Below are 26,833 nucleotides of genomic sequence, written 5' to 3' on the forward strand. Positions count from 1 at the left end.
TGATTGAAACCGTGCACCTGGTGATTGAAAACGTGCATCTGGTAACCCAAAAATTCAAATATGGTCCTAAATGCATTTAAGGGTCATTCTGATATTAATGCCCGCTATGGAAACACCCTACTACGGCCCTCTCTCTGTCGGGGGCGACCTGAGTGCATTATGGACACTTTGAAATTTCACGATGGATACTGATTGCTATACAAGCGGTAACCCAAAAACACAAATATGGTCATAAATGCATTTAACGGTCATTCTGATTTTAATGCCCGCTATAGGAGCACCCTACTACGGCCCTCTTTCACTCAGGGCCGTCCTGGGTGCTTTATGGACTGTTTGACAAGTGCTGGAGGAGGAAATAGAGCCGTGCACCTGGTGATTGAAACCGTGCATCTGGTAACCCAAAAACACAAATATGGTCATAAATGCATTTAACGGTCCATTCTGATTTTTAATGCCCGCTATAGGAGCACCCTACTACGGCCCTCTTTCACTCAGGGCCGTCCTGGGTGCTTATATGGACTGTTTGACAAGTGCTGGAGGAGGAAATAGAGCCGTGCACCTGGTGATTGAAACCGTGCACTGGTGATTGAAAACGTGCATCTGGTAACCCAAAAATTCAAATATGGTCCTAAATGCATTTAAGGGTCATTCTGATATTAATGCCCGCTATGGAAACACCACTACTACGGCCCTCTCTCTGTCGGGGGCGACCTGAGTGCATTATGGACACTTTGAAATTTCACGATGGATACTGATTGCTACAAGCGGTACCCAAAAACACAAATATGTCATAAATGCATTTAACGGTCATTCTGATTTTAATGCCCGCTATAGGAGCACCCTACTACGGCCCTCTTTCACTCAGGGCCGTCCTGGGTGCTTTATGGACTGTTTGACAAGTGCTGGAGGAGGAAATAGAGCCGTGCACCTGGTGATTGAAACCGTGCATCTGGTAACCCAAAAACACAAATATGGTCATAAATGCATTTAACGGTCATTCTGATTTTAATGCCCGCTATAGGAGCACCCTACTACGGCCCTCTTTCACTCAGGGCCGTCCTGGGTGCTTTATGGACTGTTTGACAAGTGCTGGAGGAGGAAATAGAGCCGTGCACCTGGTGATTGAAACCGTGCACCTGGTGATTGAAAACGTGCATCTGGTAACCCAAAAATTCAAATATGGTCCTAAATGCATTTAAAGGGTCATTCTGATATTAATGCCCGCTATGGAAACACCCTACTACGGCCCTCTCTCTGTCGGGGGCGACCTGAGTGCATTATGGACACTTTGAAATTTCACGATGGATACTGATTGCTATACAAGCGGTAACCCAAAAAACACAAATATGGTCATAAATGCATTTAACGGTCATTCTGATTTAATTGCCCGCTATAGGAGCACCCTACTACGGCCCTCTTTCACTCAGGGCCGTCCTGGGTGCTTTATGGACTGTTTGAACAAGTGCTGGAGGAGGGAAATAGAGCCGTGCACCTGGTGATTGAAACCGTGCATCTGGTAACCCAAAAACACAAATATGGTCATAAATGCATTTAACGGTCATTCTGATTTTAATGCCCGCTATAGGAGCACCCTACTACGGCCCTCTTTCACTCAGGGCCGTCCTGGGTGCTTTATGGACTGTTTGACAAGTGCTGGAGGAGGAAATAGAGCCGTGCACCTGGTGATTGAAACCGTGCACCTGGTGATTGAAAACGTGCATCTGGTAACCCAAAAATTCAAATATGGTCCTAAATGCATTTAAGGGTCATTCTGATATTAATGCCCCGCTATGGAAACACCCTACTACGGCCCTCTCTCTGTCGGGGGCGACCTGAGTGCATTATGGACACTTTGAAATTTCACGATGGATACTGATTGCTATACAAGCGTAACCCAAAAACACAAATATGGTCATAATGCATTTAACGGTCATTCTGATTTTAATGCCCGCTATAGGAGCACCCTACTACGGCCCTCTTTCACTCAGGCCGTCCTGGGTGCTTTATGGACTGTTTGACAAGTGCTGGAGGAGGAAATAGAGCCGTGCACCTGGTGATTGAAACCGTGCATCTGGTAACCCAAAACACAAATATGGTCATAAATGCATTTAACGGTCTTCTGATTTTAATGCCCGCTATAGGAGCACCCTACTACGGCCCTCTTTCACTCAGGGCCGTCCTGGGTGCTTTATGGACTGTTTGACAAGTGCTGGAGGAGGAAATAGAGCCGTGCACCTGGTGATTGAAACCGTGCACCTTGTGATTGAAAACGTGCATCTGGTACCCAAAAATTCAAAATATCCTGGGATTGAAACCCGTGCATTGGTAACCCAAAACACAAATATGGTCATAAATGCATTTAACGGTCATTCTGATTTTAATGCCGCTATAGGAGCACCCTACTACGGCCCTCTTTCACTCAGGGCCGTCCTGGGTGCTTTATGGACTGTTTTGACAAGTGCTGGAGGAGGAAATAGAGCCGTGCACCTGGTGATTGAAACCGTGCACCTGGTGATTGAAAACGTGCATCTGGTAACCCAAAATTCAAATATGGTCCTAAATGCATTTAAGGTCATTCTGATATTCCATGCCCGCTATGGAAACACCCTACTACGGCCCTCTCTCTGTCGGGGGCGACCTGAAGTGCATTATGGACACTTTGAAATTTCACGAATGGATACTGATTGCTATACAAGCGGTAACCCAAAAACACAAATATGGTCATAAATGCATTTAACGGTCATTCTGATTTTAATGCCCGCTATAGGAGCACCCTACTACGGCCCTCTTTCACTCAGGGCCGTCCTGGGTGCTTTATGGACTGTTTGACAAGTGCTGGAGGAGGAAATAGAGCCGTGCACCTGGTGATTGAAACCGTGCATCTGGTAACCCAAAAACACAAATATGGTCATAAATGCATTTAACGTCATTCTGATTTTAATGCCCGCTATAGGAGCACCCTACTACGGCCCTCTTTCACTCAGGGCCGTCCTGGTGCTTTATGGACTGTTTTGACAAGTGCTGGAGGAGGAAATAGAGCCGTGCACCTGGTGATTGAAACCGTGCACCTGGTGATTGAAAACGTGCATCTGGTAACCCAAAAATTCAAATATGGTCCTAAATGCATTTAAGGGTCATTCTGATATTAATGCCCGCTATGGAAACACCCTACTACGGCCCTCTCTCTGTCGGGGGCGACCTGAGTGCATTATGGACACTTTGAAATTTCACGATGGATACTGATTGCTATACAAGCGGTAACCCAAAAACACAAATATGGTCATAAATGCATTTAACGGTCATTCTGATTTTAATGCCCGCTATAGGAGCACCCTACTACGGCCCTCTTTCACTCAGGGCCGTCCTGGGTGCTTTATGGACTGTTTGACAAGTGCTGGAGGAGGAATAGAGCCGTGGCACCTGTGATTGAAACCGTGCATCTGGTAACCCAAAAACACAAATATGGTCATAAATGCATTTAACGGTCATTCTGATTTTAATGCCCGCTATAGGAGCACCCTACTACGGCCCTCTTTCACTCAGGGGCCGTCCTGGGTGCTTTATGGACTGTTTTGACAAGTGCTGGAGGAGGAAATAGAGCCGTGCACCTGGTGATTGAAACCGTGCACCTGGTGATTGAAAACGTGCATCTGGTAACCCAAAAATTCAAATATGGTCCTAAATGCATTTAAGGGTCATTCTGATATTAATGCCCGCTATGGAAACACCCTACTACGGCCCTCTCTCTGTCGGGGGCGACCTGAGTGCATTATGGACACTTTGAAATTTCACGATGGATACTGATTGCTATACAAGCGGTAACCCAAAAACACAAATATGGTCATAAATGCATTTAAACGGTCATTCTGATTTTAATGCCCGCTATAGGAGCACCCTACTACGGCCCTCTTTCACTCAGGGCCGTCCTGGGTGCTTTATGGACTGTTTGACAAGTGCTGGAGGAGGAAATAGAGCCGTGCACCTGGTGATTGAAACCGTGCATCTGGTAACCCAAAAAACACAATATGGTCATAAATGCATTAACGGTCATTCTGATTTAATGCCCGCTATAGGAGCACCCTACTACGGCCCTCTTTCACTCAGGGCCGTCCTGGGTGCTTTATGGACTGTTTGACAAGTGCTGGAGGAGGAAATAGAGCCGTGCACCTGGTGATTGAAACCGTGCACCTGGTGATTGAAAACGTGCATCTGGTAACCCAAAAATTCAAATATGGTCCTAAATGCATTTAAGGGTCATTCTGATATTAATGCCCGCTATGGAAACACCCTACTACGGCCCTCTCTCTGTCGGGGGCGACCTGAGTGCATTATGGACACTTTGAAATTTCACGATGATACTGATTGCTATACAAGCGGTAACCCAAAAAACACAAATATGGTCATAAATGCATTTAACGGTCATTCTGATTTTAATGCCCGCTATAGGAGCACCCTACTACGGCCCTCTTTCACTCAGGGCCTCCTGGGTGCTTGTATGGACTGTTTGACAAGTGCTGGAGGAGGAAATAGAGCCGTGCACCTGGTGATTGAAACCGTGCATCTGGTAACCCAAAAACACAAATATGGTCATAAATGCATTTAACGGTCATTCTGAGTTTAATGCCCGCTATAGGAGCACCCTACTACGGCCCTCTTTCACTCAGGGCCGTCCTGGGTGCTTTATGGACTGTTTGACAAGTGCTGGAGGAGGAAATAGAGCCGTGCACCTGGTGATTGAAACCGTGCACCTGGTGATTGAAAACGTGCATCTGGTAACCCAAAAATTCAAATATGGTCCTAAATGCATTTAAGGGTCATTCTGATATTAATGCCCGCTATGGAAACACCCTACTACGGCCCTCTCTCTGTCGGGGGCGACCTGAGTGCATTATGGACACTTTGAAATTTCACGATGGATACTGATTGCTATACAAGCGGTAACCCAAAAACACAAATATGGTCATAAATGCATTTAACGGTCATTCTGATTTTATGCCCGCTATAGGAGCACCCTACTCTACGGCCCTCTTTCACTCAGGGCCGTCCTGGGTGCTTTATGGACTGTTTGACAAGTGCTGGAGGAGGAAATAGAGCCGTGCACCTGGTGATTGAAACCGTGCATCTGGTAACCCAAAAACACAAATATGGTCATAAATGCATTTAACGGTCATTCTGATTTTAATGCCCGCTATAGGAGCACCCTACTACGGCCCTCTTTCACTCAGGGCCGTCCTGGGTGCTTTATGGACTGTTTGACAAGTGCTGGAGGAGGAAATAGAGCCGTGCACCTGGTGATTGAAACCGTGCAACCTGGTGATTGAAAACGTGCATCTGGTAACCCAAAAATTCAAATATGGTCCTAAATGCATTTAAAGGGTCATTCTGATATTAAATGCCCGCTATGGAAACACCCTACTACGGCCCTCTCTCTGTCGGGGGCGACCTGAGTGCATTATGGACACTTTGAAATTTCACGATGGATACTGATTGCTATACAAGCGGTAACCCAAAAACACAAATATGGTCATAAATGCATTTAACGGTCATTCTGATTTTAATGCCCGCTATAGGAGCACCCTACTACGGCCCTCTTTCACTCAGGCCGTCCTGGGTGCTTTATGGACTGTTTGACAAGTGCTGGAGGAGGAAATAGAGCCGTGCACCTCGTTGTTGAAACGTGCAACTGGGTAACCCCAAAACACAAATAGGGTCATAAATGCATTAACGGTCATTCTGAGTTTGGAAATGCCCGCTATAGGAGCACCCTACTGACGGGCCCTCTTTCACTCAGGGCCCGTCTGGGTGCTTATGGACTGTTTGACGAAGTGCTGGAGGAGGAAATAGAGAGCCGTGCACCTGGTGATTGAAACCGTGCACCTGGTGATTGAAAACGTGCATCTGGTACCACCAAAATTCAAATATTGTCCTAAATGCATTTAGGTCATTCTGATATTAATGCCCGCTATGGAAACACCCTACTACGGCCCATCTCTCTGTCGGGGGGGCGACCTGAGTGCATTATGGACACTTTGAAATTTCACGATGGATACTGATTGCTATACAAGCGGTAACCCAAAAACACAAATATGGTCATAAATGCATTTAACGGTCATTTCTATTTTATAATGCCCGCTATAGGAGCACCCTACTACGGCCCTCTTTCCACTCAGGGCGTCCTGGGTGCTTTATGGACTGTTTGACAAGTGCTGGAGGAGGAAATAGAGCCGTGCACCTGGTGATTGAAACCGTGCATCTGGTAACCCAAAACACAAATATGGTCATAAATGCATTTAACGGTCATTCTGATTTTAATGCCCGCTATAGGAGCACCCTACTACGGCCCTCTTTCACTCAGGGCCGTCCTGGGTGCTTTATGGACTGTTTGACAAAGTGCTGGAGGAGGAAATAGAGCCGTGCACCTGGTGATTGTGAAACCGTGCACCTGGTGATTGAAAACGTGCATCTGGTAACCCAAAATTCAAATATGGTCCTAAATGCATTTAAGGGTCATTCTGATATTAATGCCCGCTATGGAAACACCCTACTACGGCCCTCTCTCTGTCGGGGGGCGACCTGAGTGCATTATGGACACTTTGAAATTTCACGATGGATACTGATTGCTATACAAGCGGTAACCCAAAAACACAAATATGGTCATAAATGCATTTAACGGTCATTCTGATTTTAATGCCCGCTATAGGAGCACCCTACTACGGCCCTCTTTCACTCAGGGCCGTCCTGGGTGCTTTATGGACTGTTTGACAAGTGCTGGAGGAGGAAATAGAGCCGTGCACCTGGTGATTGAAACCGTGCATCTGGTAACCCAAAAACACAAATATGGTCATAAATGCATTTAACGGTCATTCTGATTTTAATGCCCGCTATAGGAGCACCCTACTACGGCCCTCTTTCACTCAGGGCCGTCCTGGGTGCTTTATGGACTGTTTGACAAGTGCTGGAGGAGGAAATAGAGCCGTGCACCTGGTGATTGAAACCGTGCATCTGGTAACCCAAAAACACAAATATGGTCATAAATGCATTTAACGGTCATTCTGATTTTAATGCCCGCTATAGGAGCACCCTACTACGGCCCTCTTTCACTCAGGGCCGTCCTGGGTGCTTTATGGACTGTTTGACAAGTGCTGGAGGAGGAAATAGAGCCGTGCACCTGGTGATTGAAACCGTGCACCTGGTGATTGAAAACGTGCATCTGGTAACCCAAAAATTCAAATATGGTCCTAAATGCATTTAAGGGTCATTCTGATATTAATGCCCGCTATGGAAACACCCTACTACGGCCCTCTCTCTGTCGGGGGGCGACCTGAGTGCATTATGGACACTTTGAAATTTCACGATGGATACTGATTGCTATACAAGCGGTAACCCAAAAACACAAATATGGTCATAAATGCATTTAACGGTCATTCTGATTTTAATGCCCGCTATAGGAGCACCCTACTACGGCCCTCTTTCACTCAGGGCCGTCCTGGGTGCTTTATGGACTGTTTGACAAGTGCTGGAGGAGGAAATAGAGCCGTGCACCTGGTGATTGAAACCGTGCATCTGGTAACCCAAAAACACAAATATGGTCATAAATGCATTTAACGGTCATTCTGATTTTAATGCCCGCTATAGGAGCACCCTACTACGGCCCTCTTTCACTCAGGGCCGTCCTGGGTGCTTATGGACTGTTTGACATGCTGGAGGAGGAAATAGAGCCGTGCACCTGGGTGATGAAACCGTTGGGCATCTGGTACCCAAAATCACAATATGGTCATAAATGCATTTAACGGTCATTCTGGATTTTAATGCCCGCTATAGGAGCACCCTACTACGGCCCTCTTTCACTCAGGGCCGTCCTGGGTGCTTTATGGACTGTTTGACAAGTGCTGGAGGAGGAAATAGAGCCGTGCACCTGGTGATTGAAACCGTGCATCTGGTAACCCAAAACACAAATATGGTCATAAATGCATTTAACGGTCATTCTGATTTTAATGCCCGCTATAGGAGCACCCTACTACGGCCCTCTTTCACTCAGGGCCGTCCTGGGTGCTTTATGGACTGTTTGACAAGTGCTGGAGGAGGAAATAGAGCCGTGCACCTGGTGATTGAAACCGTGCATCTGGTAACCCAAAACACAAATATGGTCATAAATGCATTTAACGGTCATTCTGATTTTAATGCCCGCTATAGGAGCACCCTACTACGGCCCTCTTTCACTCAGGGCCGTCCTGGGTGCTTTATGGACTGTTTGACAAGTGCTGGAGGAGGAAATAGAGCCGTGCACCTGGTGATTGAAACCGTGCACCTGGTGATTGAAAACGTGCATCTGGTAACCCAAAAATTCAAATATGGTCCTAAATGCATTTAAGGGTCATTCTGATATTAATGCCCGCTATGGAAACACCCTACTACGGCCCTCTCTCTGTCGGGGGCGACCTGAGTGCATTATGGACACTTTGAAATTTCACGATGGATACTGATTGCTATACAAGCGGTAACCCAAAAACACAAATATGGTCATAAATGCATTTAACGGTCATTCTGATTTTAATGCCCGCTATAGGAGCACCCTACTACGGCCCTCTTTCACTCAGGGCCGTCCTGGGTGCTTTATGGACTGTTTGACAAGTGCTGGAGGAGGAAATAGAGCCGTGCACCTGGTGATTGAAACCGTGCATCTGGTAACCCAAAAACACAAATATGGTCATAAATGCATTTAACGGTCATTCTGATTTTAATGCCCGCTATAGGAGCACCCTACTACGGCCCTCTTTCACTCAGGGCCGTCCTGGGTGCTTTATGGACTGTTTGACAAGTGCTGGAGGAGGAAATAGAGCCGTGCACCTGGTGATTGAAACCGTGCACCTGGTGATTGAAAACGTGCATCTGGTAACCCAAAAATTCAAATATGGTCCTAAATGCATTTAAGGGTCATTCTGATATTAATGCCCGCTATGGAAACACCCTACTACGGCCCTCTCTCTGTCGGGGGCGACCTGAGTGCATTATGGACACTTTGAAATTTCACGATGGATACTGATTGCTATACAAGCGGTAACCCAAAAACACAAATATGGTCATAAATGCATTTAACGGTCATTCTGATTTTAATGCCCGCTATAGGAGCACCCTACTACGGCCCTCTTTCACTCAGGGCCGTCCTGGGTGCTTTATGGACTGTTTGACAAGTGCTGGAGGAGGAAATAGAGCCGTGCACCTGGTGATTGAAACCGTGCATCTGGTAACCCAAAAACACAAATATGGTCATAAATGCATTTAACGGTCATTCTGATTTTAATGCCCGCTATAGGAGCACCCTACTACGGCCCTCTTTCACTCAGGGCCGTCCTGGGTGCTTTATGGACTGTTTGACAAGTGCTGGAGGAGGAAATAGAGCCGTGCACCTGGTGATTGAAACCGTGCACCTGGTGATTGAAAACGTGCATCTGGTAACCCAAAAATTCAAATATGGTCCTAAATGCATTTAAGGGTCATTCTGATATTAATGCCCGCTATGGAAACACCCTACTACGGCCCTCTCTCTGTCGGGGGCGACCTGAGTGCATTATGGACACTTTGAAATTTCACGATGGATACTGATTGCTATACAAGCGGTAACCCAAAAACACAAATATGGTCATAAATGCATTTAACGGTCATTCTGATTTTAATGCCCGCTATAGGAGCACCCTACTACGGCCCTCTTTCACTCAGGGCCGTCCTGGGTGCTTTATGGACTGTTTGACAAGTGCTGGAGGAGGAAATAGAGCCGTGCACCTGGTGATTGAAACCGTGCATCTGGTAACCCAAAAACACAAATATGGTCATAAATGCATTTAACGGTCATTCTGATTTTAATGCCCGCTATAGGAGCACCCTACTACGGCCCTCTTTCACTCAGGGCCGTCCTGGGTGCTTTATGGACTGTTTGACAAGTGCTGGAGGAGGAAATAGAGCCGTGCACCTGGTGATTGAAACCGTGCACCTGGTGATTGAAAACGTGCATCTGGTAACCCAAAAATTCAAATATGGTCCTAAATGCATTTAAGGGTCATTCTGATATTAATGCCCGCTATGGAAACACCCTACTACGGCCCTCTCTCTGTCGGGGGCGACCTGAGTGCATTATGGACACTTTGAAATTTCACGATGGATACTGATTGCTATACAAGCGGTAACCCAAAAACACAAATATGGTCATAAATGCATTTAAACGGTCATTCTGATTTTAATGCCCGCTATAGGAGCACCCTACTACGGCCCTCTTTCACTCAGGGCCGTCCTGGGTGCTTTATGGACTGTTTGACAAGTGCTGGAGGAGGAAATAGAGCCCGTGCACCTGGTGATTGAAACCGTGCATCTGGTAACCCAAAAACACAAATATGGTCATAAATGCATTTAACGGTCATTCTGATTTTAATGCCCGCTATAGGAGCACCCTACTACGGCCCTCTTTCACTCAGGGCCGTCCTGGGTGCTTTATGGACTGTTTGACAAGTGCTGGAGGAGGAAATAGAGCCGTGCACCTGGTGATTGAAACCGTGCACCTGGTGATTGAAAACGTGCATCTGGTAACCCAAAAATTCAAATATGGTCCTAAATGCATTTAAGGGTCATTCTGATATTAATGCCCGCTATGGAAACACCCTACTACGGCCCTCTCTCTGTCGGGGGCGACCTGAGTGCATTATGGACACTTTGAAATTTCACGATGGATACTGATTGCTATACAAGCGGTAACCCAAAAACACAAATATGGTCATAAATGCATTTAACGGTCATTCTGATTTTAATGCCCGCTATAGGAGCACCCTACTACGGCCCTCTTTCACTCAGGGCCGTCCTGGGTGCTTTATGGACTGTTTGACAAGTGCTGGAGGAGGAAATAGAGCCGTGCACCTGGTGATTGAAACCGTGCATCTGGTAACCCAAAAACACAAATATGGTCATAAATGCATTTAACGGTCATTCTGATTTTAATGCCCGCTATAGGAGCACCCTACTACGGCCCTCTTTCACTCAGGGCCGTCCTGGGTGCTTTATGGACTGTTTGACAAGTGCTGGAGGAGGAAATAGAGCCGTGCACCTGGTGATTGAAACCGTGCACCTGGTGATTGAAAACGTGCATCTGGTAACCCAAAAATTCAAATATGGTCCTAAATGCATTTAAGGGTCATTCTGATATTAATGCCCGCTATGGAAACACCCTACTACGGCCCTCTCTCTGTCGGGGGCGACCTGAGTGCATTATGGACACTTTGAAATTTCACGATGGATACTGATTGCTATACAAGCGGTAACCCAAAAACACAAATATGGTCATAAATGCATTTAACGGTCATTCTGATTTTAATGCCCGCTATAGGAGCACCCTACTACGGCCCTCTTTCACTCAGGGCCGTCCTGGGTGCTTTATGGACTGTTTGACAAGTGCTGGAGGAGGAAATAGAGCCGTGCACCTGGTGATTGAAACCGTGCATCTGGTAACCCAAAAACACAAATATGGTCATAAATGCATTTAACGGTCATTCTGATTTTAATGCCCGCTATAGGAGCACCCTACTACGGCCCTCTTTCACTCAGGGCCGTCCTGGGTGCTTTATGGACTGTTTGACAAGTGCTGGAGGAGGAAATAGAGCCGTGCACCTGGTGATTGAAACCGTGCACCTGGTGATTGAAAACGTGCATCTGGTAACCCAAAAATTCAAATATGGTCCTAAATGCATTTAAGGGTCATTCTGATATTAATGCCCGCTATGGAAACACCCTACTACGGCCCTCTCTCTGTCGGGGGCGACCTGAGTGCATTATGGACACTTTGAAATTTCACGATGGATACTGATTGCTATACAAGCGGTAACCCAAAAACACAAATATGGTCATAAATGCATTTAACGGTCATTCTGATTTTAATGCCCGCTATAGGAGCACCCTACTACGGCCCTCTTTCACTCAGGGCCGTCCTGGGTGCTTTATGGACTGTTTGACAAGTGCTGGAGGAGGAAATAGAGCCGTGCACCTGGTGATTGAAACCGTGCATCTGGTAACCCAAAAACACAAATATGGTCATAAATGCATTTAACGGTCATTCTGATTTTAATGCCCGCTATAGGAGCACCCTACTACGGCCCTCTTTCACTCAGGGCCGTCCTGGGTGCTTTATGGACTGTTTGACAAGTGCTGGAGGAGGAAATAGAGCCGTGCACCTGGTGATTGAAACCGTGCACCTGGTGATTGAAAACGTGCATCTGGTAACCCAAAAATTCAAATATGGTCCTAAATGCATTTAAGGGTCATTCTGATATTAATGCCCGCTATGGAAACACCCTACTACGGCCCTCTCTCTGTCGGGGGCGACCTGAGTGCATTATGGACACTTTGAAATTTCACGATGGATACTGATTGCTATACAAGCGGTAACCCAAAAACACAAATATGGTCATAAATGCATTTAACGGTCATTCTGATTTTAATGCCCGCTATAGGAGCACCCTACTACGGCCCTCTTTCACTCAGGGCCGTCCTGGGTGCTTTATGGACTGTTTGACAAGTGCTGGAGGAGGAAATAGAGCCGTGCACCTGGTGATTGAAACCGTGCATCTGGTAACCCAAAAACACAAATATGGTCATAAATGCATTTAACGGTCATTCTGATTTTAATGCCCGCTATAGGAGCACCCTACTACGGCCCTCTTTCACTCAGGGCCGTCCTGGGTGCTTTATGGACTGTTTGACAAGTGCTGGAGGAGGAAATAGAGCCGTGCACCTGGTGATTGAAACCGTGCACCTGGTGATTGAAAACGTGCATCTGGTAACCCAAAAATTCAAATATGGTCCTAAATGCATTTAAGGGTCATTCTGATATTAATGCCCGCTATGGAAACACCCTACTACGGCCCTCTCTCTGTCGGGGGCGACCTGAGTGCATTATGGACACTTTGAAATTTCACGATGGATACTGATTGCTATACAAGCGGTAACCCAAAAACACAAATATGGTCATAAATGCATTTAACGGTCATTCTGATTTTAATGCCCGCTATAGGAGCACCCTACTACGGCCCTCTTTCACTCAGGGCCGTCCTGGGTGCTTTATGGACTGTTTGACAAGTGCTGGAGGAGGAAATAGAGCCGTGCACCTGGTGATTGAAACCGTGCATCTGGTAACCCAAAAACACAAATATGGTCATAAATGCATTTAAACGGTCATTCTGATTTTAATGCCCGCTATAGGAGCACCCTACTACGGCCCTCTTTCACTCAGGGCCGTCCTGGGTGCTTTATGGACTGTTTGACAAGTGCTGGAGGAGGAAATAGAGCCGTGCACCTGGTGATTGAAACCGTGCATCTGGTAACCCAAAAACACAAATATGGTCATAAATGCATTTAACGGTCATTCTGATTTTAATGCCCGCTATAGGAGCACCCTACTACGGCCCTCTTTCACTCAGGGCCGTCCTGGGTGCTTTATGGACTGTTTGACAAGTGCTGGAGGAGGAAATAGAGCCGTGCACCTGGTGATTGAAACCGTGCACCTGGTGATTGAAAACGTGCATCTGGTAACCCAAAAATTCAAATATGGTCCTAAATGCATTTAAGGGTCATTCTGATATTAATGCCCGCTATGGAAACACCCTACTACGGCCCTCTCTCTGTCGGGGGCGACCTGAGTGCATTATGGACACTTTGAAATTTCACGATGGATACTGATTGCTATACAAGCGGTAACCCAAAAACACAAATATGGTCATAAATGCATTTAACGGTCATTCTGATTTTAATGCCCGCTATAGGAGCACCCTACTACGGCCCTCTTTCACTCAGGGCCGTCCTGGGTGCTTTATGGACTGTTTGACAAGTGCTGGAGGAGGAAATAGAGCCGTGCACCTGGTGATTGAAACCGTGCATCTGGTAACCCAAAAACACAAATATGGTCATAAATGCATTTAACGGTCATTCTGATTTTAATGCCCGCTATAGGAGCACCCTACTACGGCCCTCTTTCACTCAGGGCCGTCCTGGGTGCTTTATGGACTGTTTGACAAGTGCTGGAGGAGGAAATAGAGCCGTGCACCTGGTGATTGAAACCGTGCACCTGGTGATTGAAAACGTGCATCTGGTAACCCAAAAATTCAAATATGGTCCTAAATGCATTTAAGGGTCATTCTGATATTAATGCCCGCTATGGAAACACCCTACTACGGCCCTCTCTCTGTCGGGGGCGACCTGAGTGCATTATGGACACTTTGAAATTTCACGATGGATACTGATTGCTATACAAGCGGTAACCCAAAAACACAAATATGGTCATAAATGCATTTAACGGTCATTCTGATTTTAATGCCCGCTATAGGAGCACCCTACTACGGCCCTCTTTCACTCAGGGCCGTCCTGGGTGCTTTATGGACTGTTTGACAAGTGCTGGAGGAGGAAATAGAGCCGTGCACCTGGTGATTGAAACCGTGCATCTGGTAACCCAAAAACACAAATATGGTCATAAATGCATTTAACGGTCATTCTGATTTTAATGCCCGCTATAGGAGCACCCTACTACGGCCCTCTTTCACTCAGGGCCGTCCTGGGTGCTTTATGGACTGTTTGACAAGTGCTGGAGGAGGAAATAGAGCCGTGCACCTGGTGATTGAAACCGTGCACCTGGTGATTGAAAACGTGCATCTGGTAACCCAAAAATTCAAATATGGTCCTAAATGCATTTAAGGGTCATTCTGATATTAATGCCCGCTATGGAAACACCCTACTACGGCCCTCTCTCTGTCGGGGGCGACCTGAGTGCATTATGGACACTTTGAAATTTCACGATGGATACTGATTGCTATACAAGCGGTAACCCAAAAACACAAATATGGTCATAAATGCATTTAACGGTCATTCTGATTTTAATGCCCGCTATAGGAGCACCCTACTACGGCCCTCTTTCACTCAGGGCCGTCCTGGGTGCTTTATGGACTGTTTGACAAGTGCTGGAGGAGGAAATAGAGCCGTGCACCTGGTGATTGAAACCGTGCATCTGGTAACCCAAAAACACAAATATGGTCATAAATGCATTTAACGGTCATTCTGATTTTAATGCCCGCTATAGGAGCACCCTACTACGGCCCTCTTTCACTCAGGGCCGTCCTGGGTGCTTTATGGACTGTTTGACAAGTGCTGGAGGAGGAAATAGAGCCGTGCACCTGGTGATTGAAACCGTGCACCTGGTGATTGAAAACGTGCATCTGGTAACCCAAAAATTCAAATATGGTCCTAAATGCATTTAAGGGTCATTCTGATATTAATGCCCGCTATGGAAACACCCTACTACGGCCCTCTCTCTGTCGGGGGCGACCTGAGTGCATTATGGACACTTTGAAATTTCACGATGGATACTGATTGCTATACAAGCGGTAACCCAAAAACACAAATATGGTCATAAATGCATTTAACGGTCATTCTGATTTTAATGCCCGCTATAGGAGCACCCTACTACGGCCCTCTTTCACTCAGGGCCGTCCTGGGTGCTTTATGGACTGTTTGACAAGTGCTGGAGGAGGAAATAGAGCCGTGCACCTGGTGATTGAAACCGTGCATCTGGTAACCCAAAAACACAAATATGGTCATAAATGCATTTAACGGTCATTCTGATTTTAATGCCCGCTATAGGAGCACCCTACTACGGCCCTCTTTCACTCAGGGCCGTCCTGGGTGCTTTATGGACTGTTTGACAAGTGCTGGAGGAGGAAATAGAGCCGTGCACCTGGTGATTGAAACCGTGCACCTGGTGATTGAAAACGTGCATCTGGTAACCCAAAAATTCAAATATGGTCCTAAATGCATTTAAGGGTCATTCTGATATTAATGCCCGCTATGGAAACACCCTACTACGGCCCTCTCTCTGTCGGGGGCGACCTGAGTGCATTATGGACACTTTGAAATTTCACGATGGATACTGATTGCTATACAAGCGGTAACCCAAAAACACAAATATGGTCATAAATGCATTTAACGGTCATTCTGATTTTAATGCCCGCTATAGGAGCACCCTACTACGGCCCTCTTTCACTCAGGGCCGTCCTGGGTGCTTTATGGACTGTTTGACAAGTGCTGGAGGAGGAAATAGAGCCGTGCACCTGGTGATTGAAACCGTGCATCTGGTAACCCAAAAACACAAATATGGTCATAAATGCATTTAACGGTCATTCTGATTTTAATGCCCGCTATAGGAGCACCCTACTACGGCCCTCTTTCACTCAGGGCCGTCCTGGGTGCTTTATGGACTGTTTGACAAGTGCTGGAGGAGGAAATAGAGCCGTGCACCTGGTGATTGAAACCGTGCACCTGGTGATTGAAAACGTGCATCTGGTAACCCAAAAATTCAAATATGGTCCTAAATGCATTTAAGGGTCATTCTGATATTAATGCCCGCTATGGAAACACCCTACTACGGCCCTCTCTCTGTCGGGGGCGACCTGAGTGCATTATGGACACTTTGAAATTTCACGATGGATACTGATTGCTATACAAGCGGTAACCCAAAAACACAAATATGGTCATAAATGCATTTAACGGTCATTCTGATTTTAATGCCCGCTATAGGAGCACCCTACTACGGCCCTCTTTCACTCAGGGCCGTCCTGGGTGCTTTATGGACTGTTTGACAAGTGCTGGAGGAGGAAATAGAGCCGTGCACCTGGTGATTGAAACCGTGCATCTGGTAACCCAAAAACACAAATATGGTCATAAATGCATTTAACGGTCATTCTGATTTTAATGCCCGCTATAGGAGCACCCTACTACGGCCCTCTTTCACTCAGGGCCGTCCTGGGTGCTTTATGGACTGTTTGACAAGTGCTGGAGGAGGAAATAGAGCCGTGCACCTGGTGATTGAAACCGTGCACCTGGTGATTGAAAACGTGCATCTGGTAACCCAAAAATTCAAATATGGTCCTAAATGCATTTAAGGGTCATTCTGATATTAATGCCCGCTATGGAAACACCCTACTACGGCCCTCTCTCTGTCGGGGGCGACCTGAGTGCATTATGGACACTTTGAAATTTCACGATGGATACTGATTGCTATACAAGCGGTAACCCAAAAACACAAATATGGTCATAAATGCATTTAACGGTCATTCTGATTTTAATGCCCGCTATAGGAGCACCCTACTACGGCCCTCTTTCACTCAGGGCCGTCCTGGGTGCTTTATGGACTGTTTGACAAGTGCTGGAGGAGGAAATAGAGCCGTGCACCTGGTGATTGAAACCGTGCATCTGGTAACCCAAAAACACAAATATGGTCATAAATGCATTTAACGGTCATTCTGATTTTAATGCCCGCTATAGGAGCACCCTACTACGGCCCTCTTTCACTCAGGGCCGTCCTGGGTGCTTTATGGACTGTTTGACAAGTGCTGGAGGAGGAAATAGAGCCGTGCACCTGGTGATTGAAACCGTGCACCTGGTGATTGAAAACGTGCATCTGGTAACCCAAAAATTCAAATATGGTCCTAAATGCATTTAAGGGTCATTCTGATATTAATGCCCGCTATGGAAACACCCTACTACGGCCCTCTCTCTGTCGGGGGCGACCTGAGTGCATTATGGACACTTTGAAATTTCACGATGGATACTGATTGCTATACAAGCGGTAACCCAAAAACACAAATATGGTCATAAATGCATTTAACGGTCATTCTGATTTTAATGCCCGCTATAGGAGCACCCTACTACGGCCCTCTTTCACTCAGGGCCGTCCTGGGTGCTTTATGGACTGTTTGACAAGTGCTGGAGGAGGAAATAGAGCCGTGCACCTGGTGATTGAAAACCGTGCATCTGGTAACCCAAAAACACAAATATGGTCATAAATGCATTTAACGGTCATTCTGATTTTAATGCCCGCTATAGGAGCACCCTACTACGGCCCTCTTTCACTCAGGGCCGTCCTGGGTGCTTTATGGACTGTTTGACAAGTGCTGGAGGAGGAAATAGAGCCGTGCACCTGGTGATTGAAACCGTGCACCTGGTGATTGAAAACGTGCATCTGGTAACCCAAAAATTCAAATATGGTCCTAAATGCATTTAAGGGTCATTCTGATATTAATGCCCGCTATGGAAACACCCTACTACGGCCCTCTCTCTGTCGGGGGCGACCTGAGTGCATTATGGACACTTTGAAATTTCACGATGGATACTGATTGCTATACAAGCGGTAACCCAAAAACACAAATATGGTCATAAATGCATTTAACGGTCATTCTGATTTTAATGCCCGCTATAGGAGCACCCTACTACGGCCCTCTTTCACTCAGGGCCGTCCTGGGTGCTTTATGGACTGTTTGACAAGTGCTGGAGGAGGAAATAGAGCCGTGCACCTGGTGATTGAAACCGTGCATCTGGTAACCCAAAAACACAAATATGGTCATAAATGCATTTAACGGTCATTCTGATTTTAATGCCCGCTATAGGAGCACCCTACTACGGCCCTCTTTCACTCAGGGCCGTCCTGGGTGCTTTATGGACTGTTTGACAAGTGCTGGAGGAGGAAATAGAGCCGTGCACCTGGTGATTGAAACCGTGCACCTGGTGATTGAAAACGTGCATCTGGTAACCCAAAAATTCAAATATGGTCCTAAATGCATTTAAGGGTCATTCTGATATTAATGCCCGCTATGGAAACACCCTACTACGGCCCTCTCTCTGTCGGGGGCGACCTGAGTGCATTATGGACACTTTGAAATTTCACGATGGATACTGATTGCTATACAAGCGGTAACCCAAAAACACAAATATGGTCATAAATGCATTTAACGGTCATTCTGATTTTAATGCCCGCTATAGGAGCACCCTACTACGGCCCTCTTTCACTCAGGGCCGTCCTGGGTGCTTTATGGACTGTTTGACAAGTGCTGGAGGAGGAAATAGAGCCGTGCACCTGGTGATTGAAACCGTGCATCTGGTAACCCAAAAACACAAATATGGTCATAAATGCATTTAACGGTCATTCTGATTTTAATGCCCGCTATAGGAGCACCCTACTACGGCCCTCTTTCACTCAGGGCCGTCCTGGGTGCTTTATGGACTGTTTGACAAGTGCTGGAGGAGGAAATAGAGCCGTGCACCTGGTGATTGAAACCGTGCATCTGGTAACCCAAAAACACAAATATGGTCATAAATGCATTTAACGGTCATTCTGATTTTAATGCCCGCTATAGGAGCACCCTACTACGGCCCTCTTTCACTCAGGGCCGTCCTGGGTGCTTTATGGACTGTTTGACAAGTGCTGGAGGAGGAAATAGAGCCGTGCACCTGGTGATTGAAACCGTGCACCTGGTGATTGAAAACGTGCATCTGGTAACCCAAAAATTCAAATATGGTCCTAAATGCATTTAAGGGTCATTCTGATATTAATGCCCGCTATGGAAACACCCTACTACGGCCCTCTCTCTGTCGGGGGCGACCTGAGTGCATTATGGACACTTTGAAATTTCACGATGGATACTGATTGCTATACAAGCGGTAACCCAAAAACACAAATATGGTCATAAATGCATTTAACGGTCATTCTGATTTTAATGCCCGCTATAGGAGCACCCTACTACGGCCCTCTTTCACTCAGGGCCGTCCTGGGTGCTTTATGGACTGTTTGACAAGTGCTGGAGGAGGAAATAGAGCCGTGCACCTGGTGATTGAAACCGTGCATCTGGTAACCCAAAAACACAAATATGGTCATAAATGCATTTAACGGTCATTCTGATTTTAATGCCCGCTATAGGAGCACCCTACTACGGCCCTCTTTCACTCAGGGCCGTCCTGGGTGCTTTATGGACTGTTTGACAAGTGCTGGAGGAGGAAATAGAGCCGTGCACCTGGTGATTGAAACCGTGCATCTGGTAACCCAAAAACACAAATATGGTCATAAATGCATTTAACGGTCATTCTGATTTTAATGCCCGCTATAGGAGCACCCTACTACGGCCCTCTTTCACTCAGGGCCGTCCTGGGTGCTTTATGGACTGTTTGACAAGTGCTGGAGGAGGAAATAGAGCCGTGCACCTGGTGATTGAAACCGTGCACCTGGTGATTGAAAACGTGCATCTGGTAACCCAAAAATTCAAATATGGTCCTAAATGCATTTAAGGGTCATTCTGATATTAATGCCCGCTATGGAAACACCCTACTACGGCCCTCTCTCTGTCGGGGGCGACCTGAGTGCATTATGGACACTTTGAAATTTCACGATGGATACTGATTGCTATACAAGCGGTAACCCAAAAACACAAATATGGTCATAAATGCATTTAACGGTCATTCTGATTTTAATGCCCGCTATAGGAGCACCCTACTACGGCCCTCTTTCACTCAGGGCCGTCCTGGGTGCTTTATGGACTGTTTGACAAGTGCTGGAGGAGGAAATAGAGCCGTGCACCTGGTGATTGAAACCGTGCATCTGGTAACCCAAAAACACAAATATGGTCATAAATGCATTTAACGGTCATTCTGATTTTAATGCCCGCTATAGGAGCACCCTACTACGGCCCTCTTTCACTCAGGGCCGTCCTGGGTGCTTTATGGACTGTTTGACAAGTGCTGGAGGAGGAAATAGAGCCGTGCACCTGGTGATTGAAACCGTGCACCTGGTGATTGAAAACGTGCATCTGGTAACCCAAAAATTCAAATATGGTCCTAAATGCATTTAAGGGTCATTCTGATATTAATGCCCGCTATGGAAACACCCTACTACGGCCCTCTCTCTGTCGGGGGCGACCTGAGTGCATTATGGACACTTTGAAATTTCACGATGGATACTGATTGCTATACAAGCGGTAACCCAAAAACACAAATATGGTCATAAATGCATTTAACGGTCATTCTGATTTTAATGCCCGCTATAGGAGCACCCTACTACGGCCCTCTTTCACTCAGGGCCGTCCTGGGTGCTTTATGGACTGTTTGACAAGTGCTGGAGGAGGAAATAGAGCCGTGCACCTGGTGATTGAAACCGTGCATCTGGTAACCCAAAAACACAAATATGGTCATAAATGCATTTAACGGTCATTCTGATTTTAATGCCCGCTATAGGAGCACCCTACTACGGCCCTCTTTCACTCAGGGCCGTCCTGGGTGCTTTATGGACTGTTTGACAAGTGCTGGAGGAGGAAATAGAGCCGTGCACCTGGTGATTGAAACCGTGCACCTGGTGATTGAAAACGTGCATCTGGTAACCCAAAAATTCAAATATGGTCCTAAATGCATTTAAGGGTCATTCTGATATTAATGCCCGCTATGGAAACACCCTACTACGGCCCTCTCTCTGTCGGGGGCGACCTGAGTGCATTATGGACACTTTGAAATTTCACGATGGATACTGATTGCTATACAAGCGGTAACCCAAAAACACAAATATGGTCATAAATGCATTTAACGGTCATTCTGATTTTAATGCCCGCTATAGGAGCACCCTACTACGGCCCTCTTTCACTCAGGGCCGTCCTGGGTGCTTTATGGACTGTTTGACAAGTGCTGGAGGAGGAAATAGAGCCGTGCACCTGGTGATTGAAACCGTGCATCTGGTAACCCAAAAACACAAATATGGTCATAAATGCATTTAACGGTCATTCTGATTTTAATGCCCGCTATAGGAGCACCCTACTACGGCCCTCTTTCACTCAGGGCCGTCCTGGGTGCTTTATGGACTGTTTGACAAGTGCTGGAGGAGGAAATAGAGCCGTGCACCTGGTGATTGAAACCGTGCACCTGGTGATTGAAAACGTGCATCTGGTAACCCAAAAATTCAAATATGGTCCTAAATGCATTTAAGGGTCATTCTGATATTAATGCCCGCTATGGAAACACCCTACTACGGCCCTCTCTCTGTCGGGGGCGACCTGAGTGCATTATGGACACTTTGAAATTTCACGATGGATACTGATTGCTATACAAGCGGTAACCCAAAAACACAAATATGGTCATAAATGCATTTAACGGTCATTCTGATTTTAATGCCCGCTATAGGAGCACCCTACTACGGCCCTCTTTCACTCAGGGCCGTCCTGGGTGCTTTATGGACTGTTTGACAAGTGCTGGAGGAGGAAATAGAGCCGTGCACCTGGTGATTGAAACCGTGCATCTGGTAACCCAAAAACACAAATATGGTCATAAATGCATTTAACGGTCATTCTGATTTTAATGCCCGCTATAGGAGCACCCTACTACGGCCCTCTTTCACTCAGGGCCGTCCTGGGTGCTTTATGGACTGTTTGACAAGTGCTGGAGGAGGAAATAGAGCCGTGCACCTGGTGATTGAAACCGTGCACCTGGTGATTGAAAACGTGCATCTGGTAACCCAAAAATTCAAATATGGTCCTAAATGCATTTAAGGGTCATTCTGATATTAATGCCCGCTATGGAAACACCCTACTACGGCCCTCTCTCTGTCGGGGGCGACCTGAGTGCATTATGGACACTTTGAAATTTCACGATGGATACTGATTGCTATACAAGCGGTAACCCAAAAACACAAATATGGTCATAAATGCATTTAACGGTCATTCTGATTTTAATGCCCGCTATAGGAGCACCCTACTACGGCCCTCTTTCACTCAGGGCCGTCCTGGGTGCTTTATGGACTGTTTGACAAGTGCTGGAGGAGGAAATAGAGCCGTGCACCTGGTGATTGAAACCGTGCATCTGGTAACCCAAAAACACAAATATGGTCATAAATGCATTTAACGGTCATTCTGATTTTAATGCCCGCTATAGGAGCACCCTACTACGGCCCTCTTTCACTCAGGGCCGTCCTGGGTGCTTTATGGACTGTTTGACAAGTGCTGGAGGAGGAAATAGAGCCGTGCACCTGGTGATTGAAACCGTGCATCTGGTAACCCAAAAACACAAATATGGTCATAAATGCATTTAACGGTCATTCTGATTTTAATGCCCGCTATAGGAGCACCCTACTACGGCCCTCTTTCACTCAGGGCCGTCCTGGGTGCTTTATGGACTGTTTGACAAGTGCTGGAGGAGGAAATAGAGCCGTGCACCTGGTGATTGAAACCGTGCATCTGGTAACCCAAAAACACAAATATGGTCATAAATGCATTTAACGGTCATTCTGATTTTAATGCCCGCTATAGGAGCACCCTACTACGGCCCTCTTTCACTCAGGGCCGTCCTGGGTGCTTTATGGACTGTTTGACAAGTGCTGGAGGAGGAAATAGAGCCGTGCACCTGGTGATTGAAACCGTGCACCTGGTGATTGAAAACGTGCATCTGGTAACCCAAAAATTCAAATATGGTCCTAAATGCATTTAAGGGTCATTCTGATATTAATGCCCGCTATGGAAACACCCTACTACGGCCCTCTCTCTGTCGGGGGCGACCTGAGTGCATTATGGACACTTTGAAATTTCACGATGGATACTGATTGCTATACAAGCGGTAACCCAAAAACACAAATATGGTCATAAATGCATTTAACGGTCATTCTGATTTTAATGCCCGCTATAGGAGCACCCTACTACGGCCCTCTTTCACTCAGGGCCGTCCTGGGTGCTTTATGGACTGTTTGACAAGTGCTGGAGGAGGAAATAGAGCCGTGCACCTGGTGATTGAAACCGTGCATCTGGTAACCCAAAAACACAAATATGGTCATAAATGCATTTAACGGTCATTCTGATTTTAATGCCCGCTATAGGAGCACCCTACTACGGCCCTCTTTCACTCAGGGCCGTCCTGGGTGCTTTATGGACTGTTTGACAAGTGCTGGAGGAGGAAATAGAGCCGTGCACCTGGTGATTGAAACCGTGCACCTGGTGATTGAAAACGTGCATCTGGTAACCCAAAAATTCAAATATGGTCCTAAATGCATTTAAGGGTCATTCTGATATTAATGCCCGCTATGGAAACACCCTACTACGGCCCTCTCTCTGTCGGGGGCGACCTGAGTGCATTATGGACACTTTGAAATTTCACGATGGATACTGATTGCTATACAAGCGGTAACCCAAAAACACAAATATGGTCATAAATGCATTTAACGGTCATTCTGATTTTAATGCCCGCTATAGGAGCACCCTACTACGGCCCTCTTTCACTCAGGGCCGTCCTGGGTGCTTTATGGACTGTTTGACAAGTGCTGGAGGAGGAAATAGAGCCGTGCACCTGGTGATTGAAACCGTGCATCTGGTAACCCAAAAACACAAATATGGTCATAAATGCATTTAACGGTCATTCTGATTTTAATGCCCGCTATAGGAGCACCCTACTACGGCCCTCTTTCACTCAGGGCCGTCCTGGGTGCTTTATGGACTGTTTGACAAGTGCTGGAGGAGGAAATAGAGCCGTGCACCTGGTGATTGAAACCGTGCACCTGGTGATTGAAAACGTGCATCTGGTAACCCAAAAATTCAAATATGGTCCTAAATGCATTTAAGGGTCATTCTGATATTAATGCCCGCTATGGAAACACCCTACTACGGCCCTCTCTCTGTCGGGGGCGACCTGAGTGCATTATGGACACTTTGAAATTTCACGATGGATACTGATTGCTATACAAGCGGTAACCCAAAAACACAAATATGGTCATAAATGCATTTAACGGTCATTCTGATTTTAATGCCCGCTATAGGAGCACCCTACTACGGCCCTCTTTCACTCAGGGCCGTCCTGGGTGCTTTATGGACTGTTTGACAAGTGCTGGAGGAGGAAATAGAGCCGTGCACCTGGTGATTGAAACCGTGCATCTGGTAACCCAAAAACACAAATATGGTCATAAATGCATTTAACGGTCATTCTGATTTTAATGCCCGCTATAGGAGCACCCTACTACGGCCCTCTTTCACTCAGGGCCGTCCTGGGTGCTTTATGGACTGTTTGACAAGTGCTGGAGGAGGAAATAGAGCCGTGCACCTGGTGATTGAAACCGTGCATCTGGTAACCCAAAAACACAAATATGGTCATAAATGCATTTAACGGTCATTCTGATTTTAATGCCCGCTATAGGAGCACCCTACTACGGCCCTCTTTCACTCAGGGCCGTCCTGGGTGCTTTATGGACTGTTTGACAAGTGCTGGAGGAGGAAATAGAGCCGTGCACCTGGTGATTGAAACCGTGCACCTGGTGATTGAAAACGTGCATCTGGTAACCCAAAAATTCAAATATGGTCCTAAATGCATTTAAGGGTCATTCTGATATTAATGCCCGCTATGGAAACACCCTACTACGGCCCTCTCTCTGTCGGGGGCGACCTGAGTGCATTATGGACACTTTGAAATTTCACGATGGATACTGATTGCTATACAAGCGGTAACCCAAAAACACAAATATGGTCATAAATGCATTTAACGGTCATTCTGATTTTAATGCCCGCTATAGGAGCACCCTACTACGGCCCTCTTTCACTCAGGGCCGTCCTGGGTGCTTTATGGACTGTTTGACAAGTGCTGGAGGAGGAAATAGAGCCGTGCACCTGGTGATTGAAACCGTGCATCTGGTAACCCAAAAACACAAATATGGTCATAAATGCATTTAACGGTCATTCTGATTTTAATGCCCGCTATAGGAGCACCCTACTACGGCCCTCTTTCACTCAGGGCCGTCCTGGGTGCTTTATGGACTGTTTGACAAGTGCTGGAGGAGGAAATAGAGCCGTGCACCTGGTGATTGAAACCGTGCACCTGGTGATTGAAAACGTGCATCTGGTAACCCAAAAATTCAAATATGGTCCTAAATGCATTTAAGGGTCATTCTGATATTAATGCCCGCTATGGAAACACCCTACTACGGCCCTCTCTCTGTCGGGGGCGACCTGAGTGCATTATGGACACTTTGAAATTTCACGATGGATACTGATTGCTATACAAGCGGTAACCCAAAAACACAAATATGGTCATAAATGCATTTAACGGTCATTCTGATTTTAATGCCCGCTATAGGAGCACCCTACTACGGCCCTCTTTCACTCAGGGCCGTCCTGGGTGCTTTATGGACTGTTTGACAAGTGCTGGAGGAGGAAATAGAGCCGTGCACCTGGTGATTGAAACCGTGCATCTGGTAACCCAAAAACACAAATATGGTCATAAATGCATTTAACGGTCATTCTGATTTTAATGCCCGCTATAGGAGCACCCTACTACGGCCCTCTTTCACTCAGGGCCGTCCTGGGTGCTTTATGGACTGTTTGACAAGTGCTGGAGGAGGAAATAGAGCCGTGCACCTGGTGATTGAAAACCGTGCATCTGTAACCCAAAACACAAATATGGTCATAAATGCATTTAAACGGTCATTCTGATTTTAATGCCCGCTATAGGAGCACCTACCCTACTACGGCCCCTCTTTCACTCAGGGCCGTCCTGGGTTGCTTTATGGACTGTTTTGACAAGTGCTGGAGGAGGAAATAGAGCCGTGCACCTGGTGATTGAAACCGTGCATCTGGTAACCCAAAAACACAAATATGGTCATAAATGCATTTAACGGTCATTCTGATTTTAATGCCCGCTATAGGAGCACCCTACTACGGCCCTCTTTCACTCAGGGCCGTCCTGGGTGCTTTATGGACTGTTTGACAAGTGCTGGAGGAGGAAATAGAGCCGTGCACCTGTGATTGAAACCGTGCATCTGGTAACCCAAAAACACAAATATGGTCATAAATGCATTTAACGGTCATTCTGATTTAATGCCCGCTATAGGAGCACCCTACTACGGCCCTCTTTCACTCAGGGCCGTCCTGGGTGCTTTATGGACTGTTTGACAAGTGCTGGAGGAGGAAATAGAGCCGTGCACCTGGTGATTGAAACCGTGCACCTGGTGATTGAAAACGTGCATCTGGTAACCCAA

Source organism: Oncorhynchus kisutch, unplaced genomic scaffold (genome assembly GCF_002021735.2).
Source record: "Oncorhynchus kisutch isolate 150728-3 unplaced genomic scaffold, Okis_V2 scaffold454, whole genome shotgun sequence".
Classification (NCBI taxonomy): Eukaryota; Metazoa; Chordata; class Actinopteri; order Salmoniformes; family Salmonidae; genus Oncorhynchus; species Oncorhynchus kisutch.